Raw genomic sequence first — 27,975 nt, 5'->3', positions numbered from 1 at the left:
ATTTGAACGGTGTGCGTCGCGGTCATCAAGCAGGATTTTCGTCGCCGTTTCCGTCTCTGTTGTCCCCCCGATTGTGTGTGTATTTCGATCCGGGCGGTTTCGGGATGTTTGACAGTTGCGTTGGAGAATTTGAACGGTGTGCGTCGCGGTCATCACGCAGGATTTTCGTCGCCGTTTCCGACTTTGTTGTCCTTCCGATTGTGTGTGTATTTCGATCCGGGCGGTTTCGCGTTTTCGCATTTTATTTCGTTTTATCTTTCCACAGCCGGCTGTCTAAGATTAAATCATTTATGCTAAACTCAACACCAAATAACCGGGAATAGTCTCATCCGCATACTCCGACTGATTGCCTTGAGAATGCATAATACATCACACCATTAAACAAAATTTATTGATTATTGGGTCGCATCATCATCCTCTATGTTGAATCCTGGCCATTACCCTTACCCACTAACAAAATCCCAAGTAGAAGTAGTTTTCCGGCACACGCGGGGGTGTGGATATCGTATAGAACCCACCCTTGGTAGCAGCCTGTGCTAACTAACATTCCCGTCCCATTCCCTCGAGATCTACAAACTGACATGGCGGGCGCCGTTGGTGGCCAACGACTGTTTCCTATTCGCACCGGCTCTAGTTTTGATGATCGTGATGTTTTATCTTTTCAGCGCATTCATGCATGCTGTTGATAAGGGAAACATCATTTGATCGTTGAAGCGTGTGACCGGTTGTGCTGATGGGATATTATGGTCCTGTTCAGCAACGGAGAAGGACAACCATGGGTGGTCTCTCATGCTCATGCTCATGCTCATGCTCTACTGATAACGGGAGAAGATTAAACATTGTTTACTAGGCTCTAGAATCTGTATCTCGGGAACGAAATTTATTATCGAGTTGGTGTCTTCGGCAAAGTTGTAGGTATAGGTAATGAAAACAACTGTTTATGCAACACATATTCCAAAAATCATAAAACTTTCTCAATTTTTATTTTAAACATTTCAAGTTGCAAAGAACACTGAAGAAGAAGGATTCAAAAAATCTTAAAAAATATTTTATATATATATATATATATATATATATATATAAATAAAGGTTCACAAAAAACCTGTTATAAATTTTGAATTATTGCAATGCTTTTGACTGTTAAATATATCAGTGTAAGGCTTTTTTTTTTTCAATACATAAATTTTAATTTAATTTTTATGCAGTGAAAACAATCACAAATCCAAATTCAAATTTTCTCTAGTAGATTTGTCGTCAAAATTATTGAATTATTCAGTTTTCTAAGAAATTTAAAAATTTAGTTGCAGATATATTTTTTCATTCAAATAGCTGGTTCTTGAAAATGTATTTTGAAAATTAAAAGATGTTCTTGACAAAACAAACATGTAAAAAATACATTTGAATAATTAGAGTTAAAAAACAAATTCTAATTTAAAAACCTTGAAAAAATATGTTTCCATTTAAAACTTTTCGTTAATTTCACGTTTACGCAACACTGATCGCTTATGCATTTTTTTTGCGCTCGCTCCTTAATTCAAATAATAAAATAAATAACAAGAGAACTAAATAAATATCTAACAAAAATTATCAATGAAATTTTCTACTTCAACGAAAATATTTAAAACACTTATATTTTCAAAGTTTATAACAATAAAACGAAATTTCTTTTAATTTTCAATCAAAAAAATACAATTGAATGTCGAGAACAGAACACTAATGAAGTCTGCAAGTAGTAGACGAAATATGTATCTGTCAAGATATTTAAAATATATAGCGGAATTAAAAGGAACAACTCGTCTCTTTGTATTACTTTTAAAATTTTATGTTGCCCCCACCCTTTTCAAAATCGGTCCAAAAATCAGGAGGAGGGAGGGGGAATATTTTTTCAAAAAACTATAATTTTATCGAAATTGTGAGTGTAATCAGCTTGAAACATTTAAGAATGCATTCCCCTGTGCTTATTAACATTTAATTTTGAATGTTTTTAAACATGTTTAAGTTTGTTTAAACATATTTTCAATTTTTGTGAGATTCCATTGCAAAGCGCTGCAAAAAAAAAATTTCGGCGAAAAAAAATCGTCAATACTTAGATATTTTGAAAACTAATGATTGCAAAACATTATATTCCATTTTTTATACTTTTTTATATTTTTGCATAAAACTTTGTCCTATTAATAAATTTTGATCCGTGATCACAAAACACACGTGTGTCACAAGATAGCGAATATTGTTCTAAAAATTCCGAAAAAAATGCTTCATCAAAACAACACATTTTCTGTATATTTTTAAGTTTTCATATTAACAAAACGAAAATGATTTTCGATCATTTTCACAGTATTTTTTTATAAGTTTGTAAGGTGTTATTTTGTAAGCTTGAATACTTCTTCTTATATCATCTCATATAACCGCAATTAAACTCAAAACGTGGCATTTCATCTGTAATGACATAAAAGATGTACCCATTCCCAGATGTAATATAACAATGATTTTTTACTGTGTATATGTTTAATTTTTTCTCTAGAATTTATCAGTTTTTTTCTATTCTTGATTTACTGGTAAATTATGTTAAAATAGTCTATTTATAGCTTTTCCAAAATCTTAAGTGAGTAAACGTAAAGTTTGAATCGCTCAAAATTTTCTATTTTGTCTTCAACAATGCAATACTTTCCCACCTGATCTTTTTTTTGTAATCAATTGTGTATTTTTCTCACATGTCACCGCTCATTTTGCCGAAGTGCACACTGCAGTTACACACACATAAGCCCCCGTAAAATGGAAGGTACTTGCAGCAGGTTGCACTCATGAATTAAATATCAATTCTCCTGTGGGCTTGTTGCCGTGGCCACTTTTGCGGCTTGCGGTTGACGATGGTGACCTTAAAAATTGGTTTATTCAAACGAAAGGAAAAAAAAAGCTGGCCCCATCAGCCGATAGCTTCAGACCGGGCGCAAGTGGGTCCCACGTCGATCGGTTGATTGTGGCGGGAATATTTGTGTGCAGTTTTTTTTTGTATTTTTTTGTTCATGTTTTCGTCAGTGCACTTTTTTGGGGCCAATCGAGCGCATTGTCGGCATATGGAAGTGGGGTACAGGTTGGTTTTTTGTGTGTTTCATGTAGAACAATTTTGTTTTTTTTTTTGCAATTTTGTTGTAAAACATAATCGATGCGGAATCAAACAGCGCAATCAGGGAAATGGGCCTTGTGCCAGGTAAGCACGAGGGGACATGTGATGAAGCGCCCTTGGAGATAAGTGCTGCGGTAAAACTGGTTTCGATGTCGACGAAAATTGCACTTTCGGGTAATTGAGTCTGTGGTTGGACCAAGGTTAATTGTTATAATATTGATATTGCTAACCAAATTTATAAATTTAAATAATACAGCTCAAAATGATGTAAAACGTTGCTTATTTTTGAAATTTTGCTCTATTGAGGTTATTCCTGAAATGACATGGGGCTTTAAATAGATGAGTTGGGAGTCTATTCTTCCCAATCGTTGAACGCATCTCCCCAAACTAATTGATCTCTTTTCTACAAAGTCATTCTTCTCAAAATCCATATTGTCATCGCGCATGACGTGTTAATCACCGAAAAGCATCGTCACGTCACGACCGACGCACCGATAATCTACATCGCGTAATCTTGTCACCTTTTACCCTCTTCCCTCTTCAAATCACCGAATTTGGACATCGGTAATAACGCCAAACGGGGAGCAAGCTCTCCTTCCAAAAAAAAAGAAGTCAGAAACCGGTTGACCGAAAGTGAAAACGAAAGTGAGAATCACTGCCATCGAATTGGTTGTTGGGTTTGGTTGATTGGACGGTTGTTACCTCAGGCCAGCGAGGGAACTGACCATCAACTGTCATAAACGTGGCCAGAATCCCGGCGGGGGTGATAACGGGGATGTTTTCCCCGCGCGATGATCGATGGGTTGGATGGTGATTTTTATCTCAAAATTTAGTCACGAATACTTTTTTTCGTATATTTTTTGAAGTTTATGTCCCTCAACTCTAACCACAGTCGGGGGGGGGGGGGGGGGGGGGGAAATACATTTTAGATTGTTTTCAGTTGATTTAACTCCTATTTTCATTAAAAATTTTGAAGTTTTTTGAAAAAATATTTGTTTGCTCCCTGATTTTTCAGACCAATTGTGAAGGGGGGTGACTCAAACTTTGAATAATATTTGCAACGGCCTCAAACCACCATCTCACACAGGAGTTGCCCCGACCCCTCTTCGATTTGCGTGAAACTTTGTCCTTAGGGGTAACTTTTATCCCTGATCACGAATCCGAGGTTCGTTTTTTGATATCTCGTGATAGAGGGCGGTACGCAACTTTTGGTCAAAAAATCTGCCGCCGAGTTATGAATTTTTGGAAAAAAGTGATTTTTGAACAAAAATTAAAATTTTATACCAAAAAAGAAAGACCTCAATTTTTAATTTTTATTGTAAATTTGTATATTAAATTGATAAGTTTCCTAAGTCTCATCGACACAATTCACCATTTTCTAATGTCGATATTTCAGCAACTAATGGTCTGATTTTTAATGTTAAAACATGAAACATTCGTGTAATTTACCGATCTCTTCAAAAACAATATTTTGAAATTTTTTGAATCCAGACTAACATTTCAAAAGGGCGTAATATTGAATGTTTGACCCTTTAAAAAAAGTTAGTCTTGATTCAAAAAACTTCAAAATAATGTTTTCGAAAAGATTGAAAAATTCCACGAATGTTTCATGTTTTAACTGAGATATCGACATTAGAAAAGGTGGGTTGTTTCGGTGATACTTAGGAAACTTCAATTTTCATGTTTCATTTTCTCTAAGCCGCTGTATCTCAGCAACCATAGGTCCAATCTTCAATGTCTGTCAGACATTTTGATAGCAAATTTTCTAAACTAACAATATTTTTAGAAATGGTCACATATGGTCACTATTTTTAAAAATCGAAAAACTGAAAATATTTCGTTTAAATCAAACATTCGGTGGCTATATTTTGAAAACAGAGCCCTTTGCCGAAAAATATTTTTCGATTGAAAATTCAATTTTACATAAAAAATTGAGGTCAAAATTTTTTTGGTATAAAATTTCGATTTTTTCAAAAAATCACTATTTTTTTCAAAAAATCTTAACTCGGCGGCAGGAGCGGTTTTTTTTACCAAACTTCTCTATAGCTCAAAAATTGCGGGTTTTTGTCCCATAAAACATATCAAAAAATCTCGAAAATAAAAAAATACGTACTTTGGGAAATTGAGTTTTTGTGAAAAAATGAGAATTAAAAAATGGGCAATTTTGTTTTTCCGTGTACCTATTTTTTTTCTAAATAGTCCTCAACAACAACTCCAAATTGACCAGAAAATTCACTCAAAACTAACAGCTGTTTAAATATTTACGTACCATTTTTGTATGGCCAGTTGGTAGAGAGTTGTTCAACTGTAAAATTTTTTGGAACATGTCATTTTAAAGGAAATATAATGTTCTTTTCGAATGTACATTAACCCATAAGGATCATTTTTTTCGTGATTTTTTTTAACTTTGCAGGGTTATTTTCAAGAGTGTTTCAATGTTCTACAAAGTTGTGAACATACAATTACAAAAATTTTGGTATATAAAAATAAGGTGTTTGCTTGTAATCATAACGAGTTATCGCGATTTTACGATTTTTTCTATTTTTTTTTTAAGTTGGTCTCTATTGATTATGGCCGTTCATGGTCACCCGCGACAGCAAAGACGACGAAACAAAGAGAAACACATAAACTAACTTTTTCAAAACTTTTTTTTTCGTAAAATCGCGATTACTCGTTATGGTTACAAGCAAACCCCTAATGTTTATTTATCCAAATTTTTGTAATTGTCTGTTCTACAATTTTGTTGAATATTTTACACTCTAAGAACTAACTCTGCAAAATTAGAAAAAAACACGAAATTTTGAAATGAAAATTTTTGTCAGATATTGGTCATTTGATTGTAGATCAAGTTGTAGAAATTTCAAAAATAATTATAAATAGCTACCTTAAATCGATCAAAATGTTTCCATAAGATATGTCAACCATGAGATATTGACCACCTCCCAGGTGAAGGTGCTAAAACAAATTACCATTCCGGAACGGATGAATCCAATCATAAATATCAACCTCCACCGTTTCTGCACACTGAATGCATCCATTTTATAAATCATTGCTCATATTGAAATCGACTTATATGTTGACATCTTGCGCCATGATATTGTCCGCCTTTATTGCATTGCAGCAAAAGATGATGGAGACGAGCCGATGGTGCAACCTGATGTATTTCACATTTTATGAAGAAAATCGACTTACGGTAAAAGTTGTGCAGCAATAAATTTAAATTAAGCGCGCACCTCTTCCCGCCGATGGACCTTTCGAGACCAACCTGACACCATGGGAAGAAGCCCTGGTGCGGACATGGTCTCGCTCGCACTGTTCAACCCAATCGGTACCGGTTCCGAGCCTCGTTTTTGTTATTTTGTCTCAATTTTTTTTGCCTCCAACAAGAAGACACACGCGCTGAGGCCGAAGGGCGAATACCCCAGTCGCGTCCAGCTCGAAGATCTGACTCTTTATGGGATTTTTTTGTTGTTGTTTTCATTTGCACGCTGGATTGGTGGCTTCGGCGGCTGCCGAGAGTCTGACCCGGACGGTTCAGGGTTTCCAGATTATGGTGATAATTGGCAGTTTGATTTCTGCTCGAGAGTATTTCTCCGCGTTGTGTAATATCAAGTCAACGGTTCGAATGACTGCATGATTTTGCGATGATGTCTGATGTGTTTTGATTTGCCGGGCAGTTATCGAATGTTGTTATTGGAAGTTACGCGGGGAGGTTCTCGTCACTTACCGCCGTCGCCGCCCGGGTTACATGGGAATGACCCAACGGGGAGTGTACGTTGTACGTCATACTGGTAGTTCAATTGCGTTTACTCGTTTTGATGTATTCTACAAACATTTTTTGCAAGAAATATATTGTTTAGGGCAGGAATTAAATTCAATACATAAATTTCTTGTATTTTCTTTTTTTTTGTGCGTAATCAATGGACACTTCTAAAAAATGTAACCCGGTTTTTAATTTTATTTCGTACTTTATTTAAAACTCTAAAATTTACTTTATGTACTCTAGCATCAACATAACAGGGTAAAAGCGGTATTTGTAACTTTATTGCAGTTTATACAGATCGATACTTACAAAAATAGGGATTTCTCATAGAAATTCCTAAACTAAATTGAAATGCATTGCGCAAAGTCTCAATTTCAAAAGGCAAAGTTTTTAGTCAAAGATTTTTTATACACCGATTCGAAAATTGTTTATATTTGAAAGAATGAAAAAACTCACCAAATGCTGAAATTGATTCCATGCCAATTAAATCCGAAATTTACAATTTTATTTAATGGTAGGGAATTCACACTAAGAAAGTCCAAATCTACCATACCTTTACGAAACTAACGTTTACTGAATCAAATTTAAAATTGTCAAGCTGTGTTATGTTTTTTTTCCAAATTTTTTAACTGCACTAAATCAAACAAACATAACTTGTATACAATTTTATAGTGCTTGGAATAGTCAATTATATCTACGACTCATCAGAAACATCAAAGGCAATTGACACCGAGATTGATTGTTGAATCATCCAGACATGCTAGAAATTCAAATGAGATGAGATACCTTTGCATACAATGTGTGTTATCAATTATGCATACCACTTTGACCGGACAAACCAAAATCCATTAGTTTGATAACAGTTGCATTTAATTATTCATAAAAGTCCAGTTCTACACAGGACGTGCGAAAGCCAACAATTCCTGACAACACTGCCCAAGAGTCTCGTGTCGATGGCGTGTCCTCCATCCTCCGTTCTCCAATCTTGTCCCCAGTGCACACTTCTCCTCACGCACTTCCAGCCGATGATTTATACCCATTTAATCGCATAACTGTTGCCTTTCCATGACGGGGTCCGACTTTGGTGCCGTGGCGATCGCGGCGATTGATTTTTATATGCACTGGTTTGAGACATCTTTATAGTAACGACAGCTTTGTTTTCTTTCTCTCCCTCGCAGAGTGGGCCTTGCCTATCTTGTTTCCAGGAAGTGTCGGATCCCTGCGACGAGCCCCACCTCGCGCCGCCGAGAACTGCTATATCATCCTTCGCATCATCTTCTCGAGCGCGATCTTCCGTGCCGCGGGCCCAGTAGCTCACCAACGGTTCTGAAGCTCGGTTGCTGCTGCCGCTAGTCGACGCCGGAGTTTAGCCGTCGAAGTAGCCGCTCTACGCAGCGAGTCCCGGAAGATCCGCAGAATCCGCGTTTGAACTTGATCGCGAAATCCGTTTGGCCTGCTGGGTGAAGATCGTGATCGTGTGTGTCGCGTTGTCGAAGTTCACTTTCGATTTCCGTTGCGGGCTGAATAGCTACACGCGGCACTTCGACAAGCCTGCTCGTGACGTGCTGTCGCCCCAACCACGTGAAAGAGAAAGAAGTGTATCGTGAGAGCTGGTGGAGTCTGCAAGTCTCAGTCCCTCGGCATTTTTTGTTGTGTTTGTTTGTTGTTTATTTATTTCCCACAACACCGGAGAGATAACCAAAGTGAAAGAGAGAGTGGAATGAATTTAATGAGCAACCTGGCCGCCACCGTCGTCGTCATCAGGGAAGAAAGCAAAAGTGTTTAACCTTGAAATGATAGCTTCGTGACCGGGCAGAAACGTCAGCAGTGTGCAGAATCGGTAAGGGCAACCCCTTTGCTGGAAGAAAACCTCGAGAGCCGAAGGAAAAGTGAAACGCGAAAATCGCGACACGAAATCGAAGATCTGCGAAGAATTCAAGAAGACAACCAAGCCAAACAAAAGAATAGAAGAGTGAGTGGGGTACCTGAGTAGGATACTTCCTGGAAGATTTGATTAATTCAGTGTGATTAGTGTTTTTTGTTGTGCAAGTAGCAATTTCATGTTTTCTGTGCATTGTGTGTAAAATTTACATTTTCTTATTGAAACGCGCATCCTGAGGATCAAGTTCAGAACTCGCTGTCCCCTGCTGTAGTATTCTCATCGGGACAAAGGAAGTCACTGTAAGTATGAATGTCGTTACATTTATGTTTTAAGTGATGAAATAATTCTTCGAAGCAATCTACCGGTTGTTCCATCATGAATTAAACACTTTTTTTAATTGTTCTCTTTAAATGTTATACTGATTTTTTCATAAAGTTTAGAAATTGTTTCAAAAGATTCACTTTTCATCATTGAAAATCTGATCAATGGTTTCCAAGATATCGTCGATTGAAAATTGAAGGTCAATTGGGCAGAACTTATAAAAACTCAAAATGGCTTTGAATCAAAAACGATGCATTTTAGCAAAATTTTAATCTTCGATTTCAAATCTAAAAAAAAATGTGTGCACTTTTGATATTTTTCAAAACAAACATTTTTTTTTTCAAATATAACTTGGCAAAAAAACGGAACATCCATAACTTCCTATAGCTCAAAAATTAGCACATTTTGTGTACTAAACTAAAGTAAAAAACAAAGTGCTAAAGTTTGTCAAAATCGAGTGTCTAAAGTAATAAAAATAGCTATTGTTTTAACCAGGGCTGCGGAGTCGGGTCATATTTCAAGCGACTCCAGCTCCGACTCCGACTCCGGCTTTCTGGGATTAGCCGACTCCGACTCCGACTCCGGCTCCGGCTTTCAGATCCAACCGACTCCGACTCCGACTCCAACTCCGGCCCACCAACTCTAGCCGACTCCGACTCCGACTCCGACTCCAGCTTTCAAATATGGTTGGCTCCGACTCCGACTCCACATATTTTTAAATATTTCAAAAGTTAATTTACTATTATTTCGAAAACATTGATAAATAGGATTATTTAAAAACTCTTTAAGTGGAAAAAACCAGAAAAAAGTTTCTAGTTTTACAAGTTTTAGACGTTATTGAAACAGAAATAAAAAAAAACGCCAGTTTTGAAGGAATTTTCAGAAGAACAGTTTGGTAAGTAAATTTGGATTTATTTACTTAACCTCAAATTGTCATTAAATTGATTAAAAGCTTGATTAAAAGCTAAAATATATAATATTTTTTTAATGATCACTAAAAGAAAGCTGGCCTTAATGATTGATTTAACATATAAATTCAATTTGCTCACTTTTAAGTTGACATTTATAAGAAGCACAGTGACTATCATAGTCACTTTGTATTTTTAAATAACAATTTTTAACGAAACTATTTTTTAAAGATCCATTGAAATTTTCAAGACCTACATGGACATCACGCCAAGGTTGAAGAAGTTTATTATTACAAATCAATGTATCTAAAAAAATCTTCGTGGTAAAAACGCTTAAAGGGTCCTTTTCAAATATCCGTGACCTAGAAAATATTTTACCACGGAATTTTGGATATATTTGATTTTTTATTTTTTTTATACATTTAAAAGGAGGCGCTCGATACTTCTTGCATCTTCACCTAAAACAAATCTTTATGAATGGTCGTGTGCCTCCATGAAAATATATGAAAAAACTTAGAATTGGATAAAAAACGAAAATCCACAGGATAAATATTTTCTAGGTCACAGATATTTTTTTATCTTGAAATTCTGTCCTATCCAGAAATCTTGAGATTTATTCAACGATAATTTGCAAAAATAGTCAAAAAGTTATAAACAAAATGCGCATGTTGAGTTCCAAGTAATAGATTGTTATAATCGTTGAATATTTGTTGGAAGAGTTATCCTGTCAGTGTTTTTTTTTTGTTTTCGATTTCCATAAATAGTGATTATTATTTATATTTTTTGATGTACCTCGTCACTTTTTTCCTGAACATTGATTTACTTAAAACCACCAAGACATTCACTATCGGGGTATAAGATGACTGTGTGTGTTCTTTTTTAAGAAAGAACTAGATTAAATTTGGTCAAATTTGAGTTTAAGGGGACATAAATGTTGGCAAAAGGATGCAGTCAAAAATCAATGAAATATTTCTGACTATAAAACCAATATTGTTTTTTTTTAATTTTATTTTTTTTTGAGTTATGATGATACTACATACTTGGGTAAGAGCTGATTAACAGGTTATCATTTAGTGATCTCTAAAAAAAATAAAAATGGCAACGCAGCGCATGCAACTTGAAAAAAAATTAAAATATAAGAAGTTTTGTAAATTAATCTGTTTTATAGCAAATACTAAAAAATTAAAAATAAACATAATTGTTGTTGAATTTAAGATAACTCCGACTCCGACTCCAACTCCAACTCCAGGTAATCAGAAATTTTCGGCTCCGACTCCGACTCCGACTACAGCTAATAAAATTTAGCCGACTCCGGCTCCGACTCCGACTCCAGCTGTTCGAGTTTTTACGACTCCGACTCCGACTCCGACTCCGACTCCGACTCCAGGCTTCCCAAAAAGACCCGACTCCACCGACTCCGGCTCCGACTCCGACTCCGACTCCACAGCCCTGGTTTTAACTAGTCCTAATCATAACCTGCAACTATTTCGAATACACCAAATCGATCAGAAAATCGTTTCTCGAAATACAGATTAAAGAGTGTTTTCGAAAAGATTGGAAAATTTCACGAATATTTCACTTTATAATATTGAAAATCGGAACATTAGGGTTTTTGTCTCACATATAAAAAATTTCGAAAATGAAAAAAATACGGATTTTTCCGTGAATCTTTTTTCTGAATAGTCCTCAACAGTACCTACCTGGAAAACAAAAACTCTGGCATTGTTTGTTAAGTTAAGGTCCCAAGTTAATCCGCCAGTTATGATCATTAGGATTTTTCTGATAACTGTAATTATGTCATCAATGAATTTTTACCGTTGACCTTAAGTAGGAAAAAACGACTTTAAACAGCAATTGTTTGTATCATATTGCAAAAATCCCGATACTGCGAAATAACTATATAAGCTATATTTTTACTTCCAAAAATCTAATAATAAGTTCATGCAATAAGTTTGTGCAATTTATCAGCTATATTTTTACATCCAAAAATCTAATAATAAGGTTGTGCAACTTTTGAAAAATCACTCAGTTCAAATGAAGATTCGTAAACATTTAAAACTACATTTTTGAGTCCAAAAAATCTCAATAAACGATCTTGTATTAGTAATTTGCAGATTCAGAAAAAAAACAAAAGGTAGAAATAGCTCTTCAAAATAATAAGGCTACTTAAATTCACGACGAAACGTAATAATTATTTATTAATTGTAACTGAATTCATTGAAAAAAAACGGGACAACTTTTCCCGATTTCGTGTGAGTTGATACAGAATTACCCATAAAATATTATCATATTTACATCGTTTTGAAGGTAATCGTCTTCTTATTCAAAATTGTCAATTTTACGGACCCAATCTTGTAGCAATTTGATTGTAAAAATAGTCAAATTTTGTTGTAAACTATTTTGTACAAAGTACTTTAGGGGATGAATAAAAAAAATGGTTGATAGTTCCCGTAGTTTTGAAGATACTAAAATGTCTGCAACAAAAATCTTGGTGCAAAAGCTCTGGTTGATGTGCACCGTTAATGTGCTTTTTCGAAGCTGGATCTCACGTATCTGCATATAAGTTTTGTCCGGACCAACATCTGACCCTTCACCTTTCAAACAAGTCTAAAAGTTTGAAGATCTGGTAACCCTGTTCTAAGTTAAGACCACTTAAGTGAAAACGTCAATAACAACAAGTAGGTGAATGACAATTTACACAAATAATTTATTTGTTGTGTGGTGGTTTTATATTGTAACAAATCCACTGTAAGAATATATAAGGTAATTCTGAAATTCTGAACCGTAATTCGAAATTCTGAACCGAGTGGCAGCCCTTCTTATATTGTAACAAGCAAAACTTCGTTCAAACATAAAATATGGTTAATTTTCTTGATAAAGGAAGCTAAAACATATACACAGAAAAAAAAAGTTGAATTTTGGAATGTTGAAAATTTGGTAGGTTGAATATTACCTCTTTTTTTGAGTAATATTACATACAAAATGTGAACCTGATGAATATCCATCAAAAACTGATGAAAATTCATCATTTTCTGGGGTAAAATTCATCATTTTTTTAGCCACAAAATCTGTCACCATTTCCTGATGAATATTACCATCATTTTTTTTCTGTGTACCAGGTATATAAAATTCTTTCTCCAAGCCCTCTTTTAAACACGAACCGACATATCAAGTACCATATTTGCCTATTTGTTCAACAACACCATTGTGTGTCACCGTACAACGGTGCAAACAAGGTCCTCCCTTTAGTTAGTGTCGTCCTCCTCACTTCTGCTGATAGTCCCATGCATGCGCCAATTACACATAATTGATTGAAAACACTTAACGCTGGATAGGCGTCCTGCCTGCACCGATGGCGATAAACCTGCCGTTCATGTTTCGTGGTTTCCCCTATCATCTGTAGACGGACGACCTGTAAGCCCTAACTCAGTGGAGATATGCGCCCTAGCCCTAGAAAGAAGATATGTCAATCAATCAAATTCCGAGGGGAGCAAATCTTACACGTTGTAGGCGCTTTCCTAGATGGTAGACGAGCTTCGTAGATCCAGACCAGAAGGTTACATCGACTGCTGGTGCCTACCTCTATACGATGCGATGTTGTAGCTCAGCAGAAGAATGATATCTTCTTCCAGCCAGCTTTCGTAGCTTGGTTGGTTGGCGTTGTTGTGATACATAATATATGTTGGTACATAATTCGTTAGTGGTTCTTCCGAGCGGAGAGATGGACGTGGACAAAGTGGTGCATGGCCATAAATCAATCACGTTTTGGCTGTAGGTTAACACTCGCTTCGAGGGGTGGTATAGCTACAAGAAACAGCATGCGGAACTGTGCCCTGCGCCGCACAAATAGGAAGCAGTGCCGTTTGTTGATGCACTGACTGCTGTTTGGGTTCGTCGGAATCGACAGAGTTGTTGCGGCTACGAGCTAGCAAGTTGGTATAATTGTTTTGGTGAAACATTTGAAGGTTGTGAACAACAGAAACGCCGTGGTTTGCAAGTTTAACATTCAAATTTCACCTTCAGATGTGGGAATTTCTTGACGATCAACGAATCATAAGAGTCATAAGTCCTCGAGATCTCCCCCATTAAAGGGCTTCAAGCGATCGCCTTAGTCACTCTCCGTTTCATAATCACCTTTCCCTAAAAGCGGATCATCAACCGCACGCAAATATTTCTCGATCACACCGCTTCAGGAAGTGACTCATCACGGTTAAGGTGACCATCCTCGTGGTATAGAGAGAGGTGGAATGTTGAAACCTTGCCCACCAGAACCGTCCAACTAATCTGCGTAACGAGATTCGTTCGTTGTCTCAGCCAGTCGGCGTCAGCGCAACCGTTCGATCAAGTCAACCACCTCGACTGTGTCTCGAAAGGGAAATAATCATGATCATCTTCTTGATGATGGGCCATTGTCAGGCGTCTTTGGCTGTGGCGTTTACGATTTGGGATGACGACCAGCCTGCGTAACAAGTTTTTTCTCGAAGGTCACAATTAGTCATAGTCGCGGTGGTGGTGACCGCTGCCGCAGCCTCAGCGAGGTCGTATAGTTTGGACCAAGATCTGAAAATAATCGCGAAATATCGTGTCACTGCTCTGTTTGCGGCTACACGGATCATCATCATCTGGAAGCGATAAACCTTGGAGCATGAGTTGAAATGGGACAGCTGTGAGGAAGCACGCTGTGCGGCCAAAGTCATGCTAGAATCGTTTTGGCGAGGAGTTTGAAGACCATTCTGCATGCTCGATTTTATTTAAGGTTGCGAGAATTTGCTTCACTGCAAAAATATTGAGAACGATCATTGAAGGAAAAATATCGAAGACAGGGCAACTCTACAACATGTTATCAGTACTTGATGTCATGAATTCAATAAATATATCTTCTGAAATTATGTTACTTTGCAGCTTTCAAAAGGTATTTGGTTTTTCTTTGCAACGAGTTTGATTATTAAAAAATCTGACATTTTTGTCATTACGTTTAAACCCGTTAAGAAAAATCAAACAAAATTCAAAACATTTTTTTCAATTATTATAATTTATGAATATTCATCATTTTCTGGGGTAAAATAAATCTTTTTTTTTGCCACAAAATCTGTCACCATTTCCTGATGAATATTACCATCATTTTTTCTGTGTATTTAAAGATCTAGCAGACATAATATTTTTTAATGTTATGGGGATTTGTAGAAGTTTAATAGTAGTTTCTGCAACAAGTTGCGAAAACAAATTTTTTTCACCACGAGTCGTACATTTATCCAACGAGGTTCACCGAGATGGATAAATACGAAGAGTGCTGAAAAAATCAAGGTTTGCAACGAGTTCCATACAACATTTTTTGCAATTCCAAAAAACACACACTGAGTGAAATTTTATGTCAAATTTTCATGTATTTTGTCAATAAATCGTTTACATAAAAAAAAAATGTTGAAAAGTGTTACTTTTCGAAACAAGTGCTGAAAAGTTTAACACCCATTTGAGTGTAGAAGTAGAACTTTTCAGCATTTATTTTGAAAAGTGTTGCTATTCGATTCTGTTATTTTTGGTACAGAAAAGTAGGCTATTTCGTCGTTCAACAATGACAGGAAAAGTAAGTAGTTTCACGACGGAATTGCAAAAAGAATATTAGTGTAAGGATAAGGATAATTATAAAATTTCTAAATATAAAATCATATTTATATCAGGAAAGATTTTCTTTTTGAAAGAACGTACATTGAGATTTCTCAAATGTTTTAAATTTGAATATAGAAGAAATATGCCCATTTTAATCCTAATAAGCGGTCGTGTTTGAATGATAATGAATAATCTGGATTGTTCCTTGAAATTCACTAAAACCAAGTACACCAACGAGTAGAGCAACTTTCTGTGAACATTTCTGTTTATTTTCACTTTTATTAAAAGTTATGGTATTCCTTTTACAAGCATTCAAAAAAAAAAATATTTCAAAAATACATTCTAATCAGTCGAGTGCATTGGGCCACGCCCATTTTTCTATTTTCAGCTTATTTCTTTTTTCTTCCAGCGCTTTTTTGGGTCTGCTTAGTGCTGCCAAAAAATTGATGAAATTTTAAGCGAACACTCACGAAAAGTAGCAAAAATCAAAAAAAATCAAACCATCCACATTAACGACCCCCGGGTCTTTTGTGGTCTCTATTGCAAGTTTCTGCTCAAACCTAGACGTCCGAAGGCTTGAATGGGGAGAGCACCCAAACCTCTTTTTACTCCAAGGAACCTTCCACCCCAGTGTTTGAACTGACGACCTTTGGATTGCGAGTTCAACCGCCGCCAGCGATTCCACCGGAGTAGGCTTGGTTTGGTGTGTTGTTTGTACTTATGGCATGGAGACGAGACTCCTACACCTGGAATGACTTAACGGCCTAACAACCAAGGCCGGGACCGACATTTTACTTCCTCATCCGATGGAAGGTAGCATTTATAGCGAAAGTTTCCTGGCAGCACTTGCTCACTCCAACAAGCGCTGCACCAGCATGTTGGTGGTGGTGGTGGCCACCCTTTGTTATTTATTTGCCTTCGCTTCTCGCTCGGTTTTCTTCAGCCTTCGATTGGAATGGGTCGTCAAAATTGAAACGTCAAAAGACTTAGCGCGTTTGTTTTTTTGATGGTGCTTGCTAATTATTTACATTTTTTGGGATTATTTTTCAAGTTAGTGACTAACTAATGTGCAAAAGAACATGTTGCCGGTAGTTGGAAGCAATTCTATATCTTAAGCGCTTTGAAATCGTTAGCACAAGTGAAAAGATATTGATGGCGACTTTCGTTAAGCAGTTAACCTCTCATCTTGCGTGCGTGGATGTGTGTGCCACCAAAATGATGGTTTCGCAAAATAGAAATTATGATCAAAAGTGCATTAAATTTTATCTTTTTGGTCAGTAAATGGCATACATATGCGTGCTTACTTGAGGCGGTGCTGTTGCTGGTAAGTTTATAGCCTAAATACGATTTTTAGAGCTTTAATCGAGCATCAAACTCTTCATATGACGAAGATAGGTGTTTGATTAGAAAGGGTATATTTCACATAGCACAAAACTTTTCATATTAGGATTGCTTATTTTTGTAATTTTGCAGAGTTACTATTCAGAGTGTACCAATGTTCTACAAAGTTGCAGAGCAGACAAAAACAAGAAAATGTTTATGTAACAGAATATACATAGGGGTAGCATGTTGATGCCTCTGTGCTCTCTTGTACTAAGCTTGCTGGTTTTCCTATCAAGTTAGCATCGTAGAGCCATCGATTTATTTTTAACGAGTTTCAGAATATTGCGATACAGTTTTCAAAGTAGTGATAATTTGAAGGTGTTTGGTATCATACTGACTCTTTGGACGATTATGTGTGGTTGGAAGGGGTCGATCAGAGCCAAAATTACCCTTTAGAACACCTTCACGGAAATCGAAATATTTTTGGGACAGTTTCTGTGTGATTTGTGGAGAATTAAAGGAGCTTGTTTGTGTTCATAGGTGGAACAATTTACTTTTATGGGTTTAGATACCTTTTTCAATGCAACTTGCTCCACAACAGTTAGAACTGTTCTACAAAACTAGTTTCGTTACGGTGCTTATGTGCGGTGTACCATTCGTTGCCTGCTGTTATTAACATTAAAATTAGCGCGCTATGCCTGTCTCCAAGCTAATTTAAATTAATAATACATAGAGAGTTGACATTTGCAGGCCGCCGGTAGCATGCTCCAGGGAACGGCCCTGCCGCAGCGCTGGAGAGGGACGACGCCGGGGATGTAATAATTTCATTCCGAACTATTGATTAATATTCATGGCTGGGTCGTTTGCAATGCAATATGCCAGGGATGTTCCCCACCATCGGCGCGTGCAAAAAGTCAAACATTGAAGCTGCATGTTGTATCGCGGGGTATCGATGTGTACAACAAGAGATGCGCTTCATTGAGTGCATCGCTGCAGGGGTTTCGCCGGTTCGCGTCGAACATCAAGTCCTGAACGCAGCGAACAATCAACCGGTCTGTGGCGGGGTTGAACAAAAAGGAAGATTTATAATTGCAGTGTACGAAAGAAAATTGAAAAATGCAATTACATTGATTACAACTATCGAGAGCTGTGATTCAATCGAGTTGAAATTTGCTCGCTTCCAGGGAACGGAATCTATGGCGAGACGAGCGACTTCTGGTACTGCTCGAGATCTTGAATGACAGCATCCAGATGGAGATGTCAAATGGAACGAAAGCTATGGAATGCTTGCTCGTTCGGTGGCAGCTTCTGTTTTAGTGAAAGAACATTGAACAGAAGCGCTGCAGCTCGTGTGATTTCTGAGAGATTCCCGAACAGACAGATACTTCTCCGGGGTGCTCCTCATGCCAAACTTAATTGAATGCAGACATGTTAACAGCATCTGAAGGGAGACGAACTCCATAGGTTAGATGTAACTTTTTTTTTGCGTGTTTCAGTCGGTTTCTATTCAATCCATTACCGCAGAGACTGTCGAAGTTTTACGTTCATTTAACTCAATGGACCAAAGACAGACAATGGGTTTGACTAGAGAAAAGGGAGTCCATTTGGGTAATGAATGTTTGACGCAAGGTTAAAGGAAAACTTGTGTTTCACTTCAGTTGCAAAAGCTCTCACTCGATGAAAGAATGATATTCATGTTGGTTTTCTCAAAACAAATTCTTGCAATTCAACAAAAGTTTGATGGAAATAGTAATGTTTTTGGACGGTTTGATTTCTCATTTGGAGAAAAAAGAGTTCCCAAAATCGTGAACAAGTTTTTAAAAATCGTACCATGGGATTTGAACACTTTGTTCGAGGTTCTCATTTTCATGAACGCTTGTTCTCGATTTTAAGAACTTCTTTTTCTCCGTGCAGACTAGAATAATTTATTTGTACATTTTGTAAGAAAATAAATTCATCAACAAAATCCCACTTTAGCAATACTTATCTATATCTATGATAAACTTTTGAAGCCTAGTGAAACCTCATTTTTTTTTGAAGATTTAATGATCTTTTAGAAAAAAATAAATAAATCTGGCTTTAAACAAACACACATTTAAACTAATAATTATTCTGTCAAGACCAAATAATTAAATGGCATTTTTTATAAGAACTAGGAGTGCAATCAACTGGAAATGATTTAAGATGCATTATCCTGCATCTAGGGGAAAGATACCCTTTCTAATCAAACACCTATCTTCGTCATATGGAGAGTTTAATGCTCGATTGAAGCTCCAAAAATACTATTTGGGCTATAAACTTACCAGCAACAGCACCGCCTCGAGTAAGCACGCAAATTTATGCCATTTACTGGCCAAAAAGATCAAATTTAATGTACTTTTGATCATAATTTCTATTTTGCGAGACCATTTCTCATCGTTTTGGTGGCACACACATCCACACGCAAGATCAGAGGTTAACTGCTTAACGAAAGTCGCCATCAATATCTTTTCACTTGCGCTAACGATTTCAGAGCGCTTAAGATATAAAATTGCTTCCAACTACCGGCAACATGTCCTTTTGCACATTAGTTAGTCACTAACTTGAAAAATAATCCCGAAACATGTTAATAATTAGCAAGCGCCATAAAAAAAAACAAACGTGCCAAGTCTTATTGACGTTTGAATTTTGACGACCCATTCCAATCGAAGGCTGAAGAAAACCGAGCGAGAAGTGAAGGCAAATAAAGAACAAAGGGTGGACACAAACACCACCAGCACTACCTGTTGGAGTGAGCCAATGATGCCAGGAAATTTTCTCTATAAACGCTACTTTTGGTGAGTGTTCGCTTAAAATTTCATCAATTTTGGCAGCACTAAGTAGACCCAAAAAGAGCGCTCGAAGAAAAAAGGAACTAAGCTGAAAAAAGGAAAATGGGAGTGGCCCAATGCACTCGACTGATTAGAATGCATTTAAGAAATATTTTTTTTTAAATGCTTGTAAAAGGAATAGCATAACTTTTAATAAAAGTGAGAAATAAACAGAAATGTTCACAAAAAGTTGCTCTACTCGTTGGTGTACTTGGTTTTAGTAAATTTCAAAGAACACTCCCAGATTACCCAGCATCATTCAAACACGACCGCTTATTAGGCTTAAAATGGGTATATTTCCCCTATATCTTGCTAGGTTATGGCAAATTCTAATAAAACATAAAATTTCCTATAAAAATACAGGTCCCTCAATTTTCAGTTGATCGACAGTTGAGTAACGCAAATTGGCAGTGGTATTCTCCTTTTTCTGTTTCCTTATTATATTAAAACCCATAACAATAAAAAAAAATTCAAAAATAGTTTTGAAATCCCTGAAATTTAAAAAAAATGTGTTTTAATTTTTTTTAAATTGATAATTTTGACCACTTTTGACCAGTTTTTTTAATTTTTAACCCCTAAAACTCAATCGTGTGTCTTTAAAAGTATTTTTGCGGAAAGTTCAGCAAATTGTGCAAAATATTGACCTTTTGGACGATGGTTGTGGCTCGAGCATTTTTCTAAAAAATTAACCAGATACTTCCGCTCATCACAGAAATATTTAAAAAAAAATCTGATTCTAGCAATGCAAGAGTCACAACAAGCTTCTAAGGGGTCAATCTCATGCAATATTTGATGAACCTTCCGACAAAAAAAAAAATATCTTCGAAAACGACATTGAGATTCAAAGTTTTTTTTTTTTGTAAAATTTTTATGACTTGTGAAGAATACATATGAACCTTTTATGTTTCTATATTCAAACTTTTGTTTTTGTCTGATATACATTTTTTTAGAACGGGTAATTTTAAAATGATAAATTTTGTTCTAAATGAAAAAATGACCAATGTCTCACTATTTCTGAAAGTTGGAATGAAAAATACGTTTTATTTGGATTTTTGAGTACGCCATCAAATCGGCCGGCCAATTTTACATAAAAGTCCTTTTGACACCAAATTTATATTTCTTCACGGTTTCGAGCTACAAATCTCTGGAAAATGTGTCTTAGTAAAAATCCAGGAAAATGAATGGGGTCGTTTCGACCCACCGTCACAAGATATTGAAAAATGGACCTCGGTTTCGTGAATAAGGACCAAAATCACCCCTTAAAGCAAAATTTCACGATTGTCGCAGAATGACCCATCTAGTTTAGGTGATGTTATGAGAGGTAATTTTGGTCCATGATCACGAATCTTAGCTCCATTTTTCGATATCTCGTGACGGTGAAGCGGTACGACTCCTTTCATTTTTTTAAATGATTTGTAGCTCGAAACCGAAAAGAAATAGAAACATGTGTCAAAGGGACTTTTTTTAAATTAAACGCCCAATTTGATGGTGTACATAAAGTTATCAAAATAAAAAAAATAAAAACTGTGAAAATATTTGCGAAAATCTAGAGAATTACTCACTAACGCCTCATTGATCTTCAATCGAGAATATCTCGTTACACAGAATTTCCACCAACTTGAACCGCACATAAAAGGTGAAGTAAGTTCACGTGATCCCGTTTGTTGGCAGATTGGATGCTGGCAAAATCGCTCCGAGGCACATGCAAACAAATTTGCTTCTATTCAACCTGCCAGGGAGTTCAACTTCCTGCAAAAGGGGCTCTCGGAAGTCGGTAAAAGTTGTGTGTACTTTCTTTCTGAATTGGGGTTCTACAATTTTCATCGATTGCGGTTTGGTCGAACTTAACTTTTTATTGAGTATGCTAAATTCAATTGGAAAATTCGATGAAAATCTGATTTTCGACGAATTGGTTTTCGACTAACCAACCCTAACCAGTTCGTCAGCATCCGTGCACCAAAGTCTAGTATACATTATTAACTAACTTTCGGCTTCCGGTGGTTGAGTCCCCGGGAAGAAGGCTTCGCGCGGCAGTAAACTCTGTGAACTTTGCGGGACTTGAACGGAGAGATAGAGAGAGAGAGTATAACTCGTGTATGTAAATATTTGATGAGTCGGAAGTTGCCGAGCAGATATAGAAATTGAATTCCCCCGCGCGCATTCGATACCCGGTAAATTTTCGCCGGGAAATGTATGCCATCATCGTGAGATCAAATCAAACATTGATGGATAAAGTTTTAATGCAATTAGTTGGGCTAGTTTGTGTCGTCGTCGTTCATGGATCCCAAGCGGCGGCGGCGGCAGCAACGTTATAAAGTATGCAATTCCAGTGCACCGGAAATGGAAGTTGGGATTGCAATAAAGAAGCAGTGCAAATAATGAGAAAATTTATCATTTTCCATGGCTGGGAGCGCGAAAATACGAAAACAAACATATCATAAATAACAAAGTTCTGTTTACCTCCCGCTTGACTGTCACTGTAGTGTTCAGCTTGGAGAGAGCCTTCCAGAAGGTCGAAGCTCATTACAGGAAAATTACTTTATTTGGAAATCAGAACTATAACAAGAATCCCAATTTAAATCGATGTCTTCGGTTAATTGGGTTCTCGACCATACATCATACAAAAAACAACTGTCGTCGAACCACTATTGATCACTGTACCCTTTCGAGATCTCTTCACCCAGTTGGGTCAATGGTACGATTGTGGATGCTTATCGCAGTCTTCCTTATTGCATTTATCATTTTCTTATGGGTTTGTTTTACCCCCCGAGTTGTCCTCCTCCTGCGCGCACCAAACTAACAACCAGAGATTCAACTCTTTGCCATCCGACGATAATAGCGATGGGAAGAAAAGAATCGAGCAGTCAAGTCCGGTGTCCGGATCTCTTCGGTAAACAATCCCATAGATGGCTGCAGGCGAGATATATACTGAGTTTACGGTGATTTGATTCATGCTCATTTGTTCGCCGTTTTTTTTTTCTCTTTTCATTTTTTCAGTTGACGGGTTTTCCGACAACAATGTCGACAATCAATTGCACCGGTTCCCGTGCTGAATCGGGAATGAGTTCTGGCAAGTTGAAGACTGCAGGATTATATTACAGGCAGAGATTTTTTAAAACTGTTGAGAACATTACAGCATTTGTTACAACATAGAGTTTATTAATAACACAATATAAGTGTCCCAAACCGCTCACGGTGTGTTTCCTAGAACAAACATAAGATAAAAAATTTGGTAAGTCTGATATTTGGCACCATGAAAGAAGGGCTCTTTCCCGACATTTTGCGGGGTCTGGCGACATATTTCGTCGGGGGGTCTAGAGCAACTTTTATTTTTGAAGATTTTTTTTCGATTTTATAGCATTTTTCTTCAGATGGCTTCATGTTCATATCCATCAAATTCCATATGAATGTGCCTCAAGAGACTCTAAATCACATATTTGACCTCAAATTAAAAGTTTCCAACCCAAATTTACCAGATTTCTAGTTTTCTTTGAAATAACCCCAACATCCAAGCTGGAAATTTCTGGATTTAATTCCCATTCAAACGATGAACACCACCTACTGAGTTTTTTTTATAATTTCAATAAATTTCATCAAAATTTTATATAATTTTTATGTTTCAGCAAAATGTTTTCATCCTTAACACTTGTACCCCCAACGGGGTCAAAAAAGTTGGAAATGCAATTCCACCGGCTCATACAACCCTTGGAAAAAAAAGTTGGAAATGCCTTTTTTATTATAACTTAAGGTAGACGCATCTGTTTTGGATCTACCTTGTTGGAGGTGATTCTTGACATTCTTCCGGATCGAATGCAACAAGAATCATCCAAATCGGTTGAGTTTTCGCCGAGATACAGCCGGTTGAAGTTGCATTTCCAACTTTTTTTACCCCCTTGGTGCTTCGCGTAAGTTTTGACCCCGTTGGTGCTGCAAGTGTTAAAAATAACATAGTAGGCAGTGTTGTTCGTTTGAATGGGAATTAAATCCACAAATTTTGGAGAATGTGAGTTTTTATTTTACGAAATTGGGTATATCTCTGCTTATTTTGAACCAAAATTGATACTTTTTTATCGAAATTGTTCAGAAAACTGTTCTCTACAATGTGATTGATTCGAAAATGTTTTTTAATATTTTAGTGTTTTATGGCAGAGAATTGAAAATAATAATGTTGGGAACCTTTAGGGTAATAATTGATTGATTGATTGTTTTTATTTAACAGAAAAAGTCAGCAAAGTGCAGACTGAAAAAACTGTTTCTTTTTAATGTGCAATACAAATTATTCAGATTACATGTCATTGAGAATTCAATATAAATGTAACGACAAAGTTGATGCGGCTGGCTCCAGAACTCCATCGGCGTAGACCTTTTAAGGAGTTCGGTTTCTGGCGATCAGCGGCTGAAAATAAATAAAAGAAAACTACCAAAATAAATGTGTTCAAGGTGAATAATAAAAACGAGGGATTGAATCGGAGAATTAACTAAACAAAATAATTATGCGAAAATAACGGATTCTAGAAGTTTTTCTATGATGTCAGATCGGGACAAATACTGCTTTAGTTTATTTTTGAAGATATTTTAGGATGTACTTTTACCAAATCTATTATTAAAATAATTATAAAGCTGAACTCCATTGAAATTTATACTGCGCTCACCAGGTACTGTGATTATGTTAGGACGATTCAACAGATCGTGATATCTTGTACCATATTGATGATTAGAACGAACGAATTTAGTATCACTATGGGATTTATTATTTTAGCAAAGGTAAATGAAACAAAAAAACTTGAAAAACATATATTTCCCTGACAGGTAAAATTTTATTCTTTACATACAAATCGACTGTGTGACTACGAATAGGAAATAGAATATAAATGAAATACTCTAAGTTTAGCAATGGTTTAAGCTCAAATTCGTAACTGGGCAATCTGTTGCTGTATTTTTATGACAAATTCTACAAAGAAAAGATTTGTATTCGGTCCTTTTGAGGTTTCCAGCTTGGATGTTGGGGTTTTTTCAAAGAATGCTAGAAATCTGGTAAATTTGGGTTGGAATCTTTTGAATTGAGGTCAAACATGTTATTTAGAATCTCTTGAGGCACATTCATAAGAAATGTAATGGATATGAACATGAACCCATCAATTTCTATGGACTTTTCTGAAAAAAAATCCTATAAAATCGAGAACAAATCTTTAAACAAAAATTGCTACGAAAAATTTCGCCGGACCCCGCAAAATGTAGGGAAAGAGCACAAAACATATCGTGAGCGAATATAACTTCAAGTTGGAAACATTAATTTTTTAGTCTGAAATTTTCACGAATTTCTCTCAAAAATCCATCAAAAAATTGTCAACAAAACCAACACTATACTCTAACTGGTAGCATTTTTCTAAACAAAATCAACTTTTTTAACATTTATTTTTTGTCACTTTTGTCAGTGCCAAGATATTACTGCGGGCGTCGATAATTAGATTTCACGCGTGTTGATACGACCGCAGAAAAATGGTCGCATGACAGCCGCATGACAACCGCAGAGCAAATTTTAAGCTGTTGTCAAAGGTAGCTTTGAGTTTTCAGCTGACTTTTCGGAAAATATTCAAAACAAACCAAGTTGACAGCCAAATCAACGTAGAATTTCAGTTCAACTTGCTGATTTTTACACCGCGGCAGTCAATGTAATCCATTCTAAATATACGGACATTGCGCGGCAGTTAGGCGGCCATAATCTCCTGTCAGTCACAGCGGAGGAGAAAAATGAGTTTATCTCGCAAAAAAAAAAACGAAAAAAAACGTCAAATTTTCAAAATTCCATATGAAATTTTATCACTTACACTACTGCACAGTGGGATAAAATAGGGAAAATGACGATTATGTCCACATCTCGGAACGCGGTTGGATCCCCAAGTCCTGCCAAGACTTTTCACGGGGAACCGGAAATTTTCATAAAAATTCTACTGTGACCAAATATCAACGAAAAATATCGCTCTTGACAAGATATGACGTATAAAGATATCCCAAGAAAAGACAGTACAAAATTAGCTACGGAACCATGTTCCGGAACCCCGGTGGGAGGTCCAGTAATGTTGGCATGTTGTATTTCAAACGTCAGGATTTTAACAGAGTAGCCTACTACTAGTGTCCAATTAACAAAAGAATTCTGACCTACTGTGACCGGTTCCAGGAGCCCGGAGGAAGGCCACTTTGGTCCGGTAAAAAGGGCAAGATGCATGTCAAACTTTATGATTTTTCAAAATCAATGCATAAGAAGCATATATTTGCGTGATATTTAACCATAGTAGAAATTGTCGGAATAAAAGTTCCGGTGAAAATCCGGCCATATCTCAGTTCCCCGTTGTCCACCCAGGATGAAACCCCCTCCAATTGATTCCCAGGACATTTTTTCACAAGAAAAGTTTTGGCTACTGAAGAAAATCGAAAGTTTTGTTTTCGGAAACATCACATTTTTTTTTTTTTGGTTTATTTCCCCCTTCCGTACAGTCATCTCTCATATTCGGAACAGTTTACAGATCGACCAATGTTCCATAAATCATAGAAAATCGATAATTGAACTTAATGACTCGCTTTTACCTTCATTTGAAAACTTTTCTTGCGATCTTCTTTCAAATGCTGTATCAAACAACTTTTTGAGCAACACTTTGATCCTTGAAATCCACAAATTTGGAACACTTTTTTCTTACTGATGTAAACAAACTTTGGTTCTCTCCAGGAGTACATATTTTTTACAAAATAATGACTTCACACACTGAAACTAATGAAACTCAAGCTAAATTATGTTTTATGAATGGTCTGATAACTTTTTTTGTGAAAATATCAGTTGAATTCAGGTGGGAGGAACAATAACATCCCACAATTATGGAACAGGCAACTTGGAGGCAGTGTTTTGCTGCTCTGAATGAAATATTCTTGAGATGCAGTTTTTTTGTTTCAAAAGTACTACTTTTATTGGTGGGAGGAGCGGCCGTGGCTGACTGGTTACGGTGTTCGCTTTCTAAGCGAATGGTCCTGGGTTCGATTCCCATCTGCTCCCAACGAGAAAGTGCAGGAAATATTAATCTTGAAACTCTGAACATGAACGAAAAATCAAAGTCGCCCGAGTCGGGGTTCGATCCCCCGTCCTTTGGATTGGTAAGCAAAAATGCTAACCACTAGGCCATCACGGCTTGGTGAGCGATGTCTGGGATTAGGAATACTGTTACTATCAAACTATATACGCGCTGAGTCCTTGTCCATTTGACAAAGGTTCGGAAGTTCTAAATAACGTTTGAACCCGATTGGTGCAAACGTTCTTCAGGGCGGGGCTTGTCGATAAAAGCTGAGGGACCTCGCGCTCGGCTAGCCAGCGTAGAAATGGGTCACCGAAGCTCGGCAGAGCTAACACCTTCCAAATGCCTATGCGAGTTATTTGCATGTATAGAATGTAGATCTAAAAATACATGGAAACAACTCAATTTGTAAGAAGCGACCGCGTGGTCCCGTTTGGTTGGTTGCACACACACACACACACACACAAAAGTACTACTTTTATTGGTGAAATAGCAAGAGAATGGCAAAATAAAGTTCCTAAAAATAGTAGGGTCGACAAAAAATGCATTTGGAATGCTTTTGACAAATTATCACAAAAGTGTTCCGAATTTGTGGGTGTTACGAATATGTGGGATGACTGTATTAACTTCCGCTGCCTTTCAAAATATTAAAAAAAACTAACTACCGTGTACGGAAGAGTATTAAAATGTAATAAAATCTAGCGTTTGCAACACACAGCTAACGTCCAAAACCCTGATGCTGGCAATCTATCATATTCATCCTCGATGTCGTCGCGACCTCGTCGCTCGATGGAACCCAAAATAATCTTCTTTGCCGCAAAATGCTCACAGCAATGCTGACGACATATTAATTGCCCCGAAAATCCCCATTCCAAATCCATCGACCTTAACCAAACTCTGTTATATAGTAGCTGTACAAGAGCATATAGAGCTAATCCCACGCCACGCGATGCCTCCACCGCCGCATCATAAGCGATATCTTATTTCACGTGGCATTTAAAATTGGCTTCTTCTTGTTCCTCACTCGGGGTTACTGTTGACGTCGTCGTCGAGTACTCCAACTCCAGCTGTTTTGTGTTCATTTCTGTACTTTACGACGACGCGATGCCGCGGTAATTTGGGACCAAACGGGAACAA

General features: G+C 36.8%; 1 protein-coding gene across 5 annotated transcripts in view; it reads left to right on the top strand.

Moving 5' to 3' along the window:
• The window catches only part of LOC120412535 (mucin-17-like), a 171,454-nt gene that overhangs the window by 26,222 nt on the left and 117,257 nt on the right, over positions 1-27,975 (top strand). For 4 of the 5 annotated variants that reach the window (XM_052708426.1, XM_039573031.2, XM_052708428.1 and 1 more), the window contains one exon: positions 8,066-9,068. The gene's annotated coding sequence lies outside the window, so the exon portion shown is untranslated. Of the gene's footprint in view, positions 1-8,039; positions 9,069-27,975 lie in introns of all 5 variants that reach the window. The other variant, XM_052708427.1, reaches the window with a different exon arrangement.

The sequence above is a fragment of the Culex pipiens genome, chromosome 2 (assembly GCF_016801865.2).
Source record: "Culex pipiens pallens isolate TS chromosome 2, TS_CPP_V2, whole genome shotgun sequence".
Lineage (NCBI taxonomy): Eukaryota > Metazoa > Arthropoda > Insecta > Diptera > Culicidae > Culex > Culex pipiens.
Note: the sequence above shows the minus strand (reverse complement) of the source record. Positions and strands in the feature narration are given on the sequence as shown.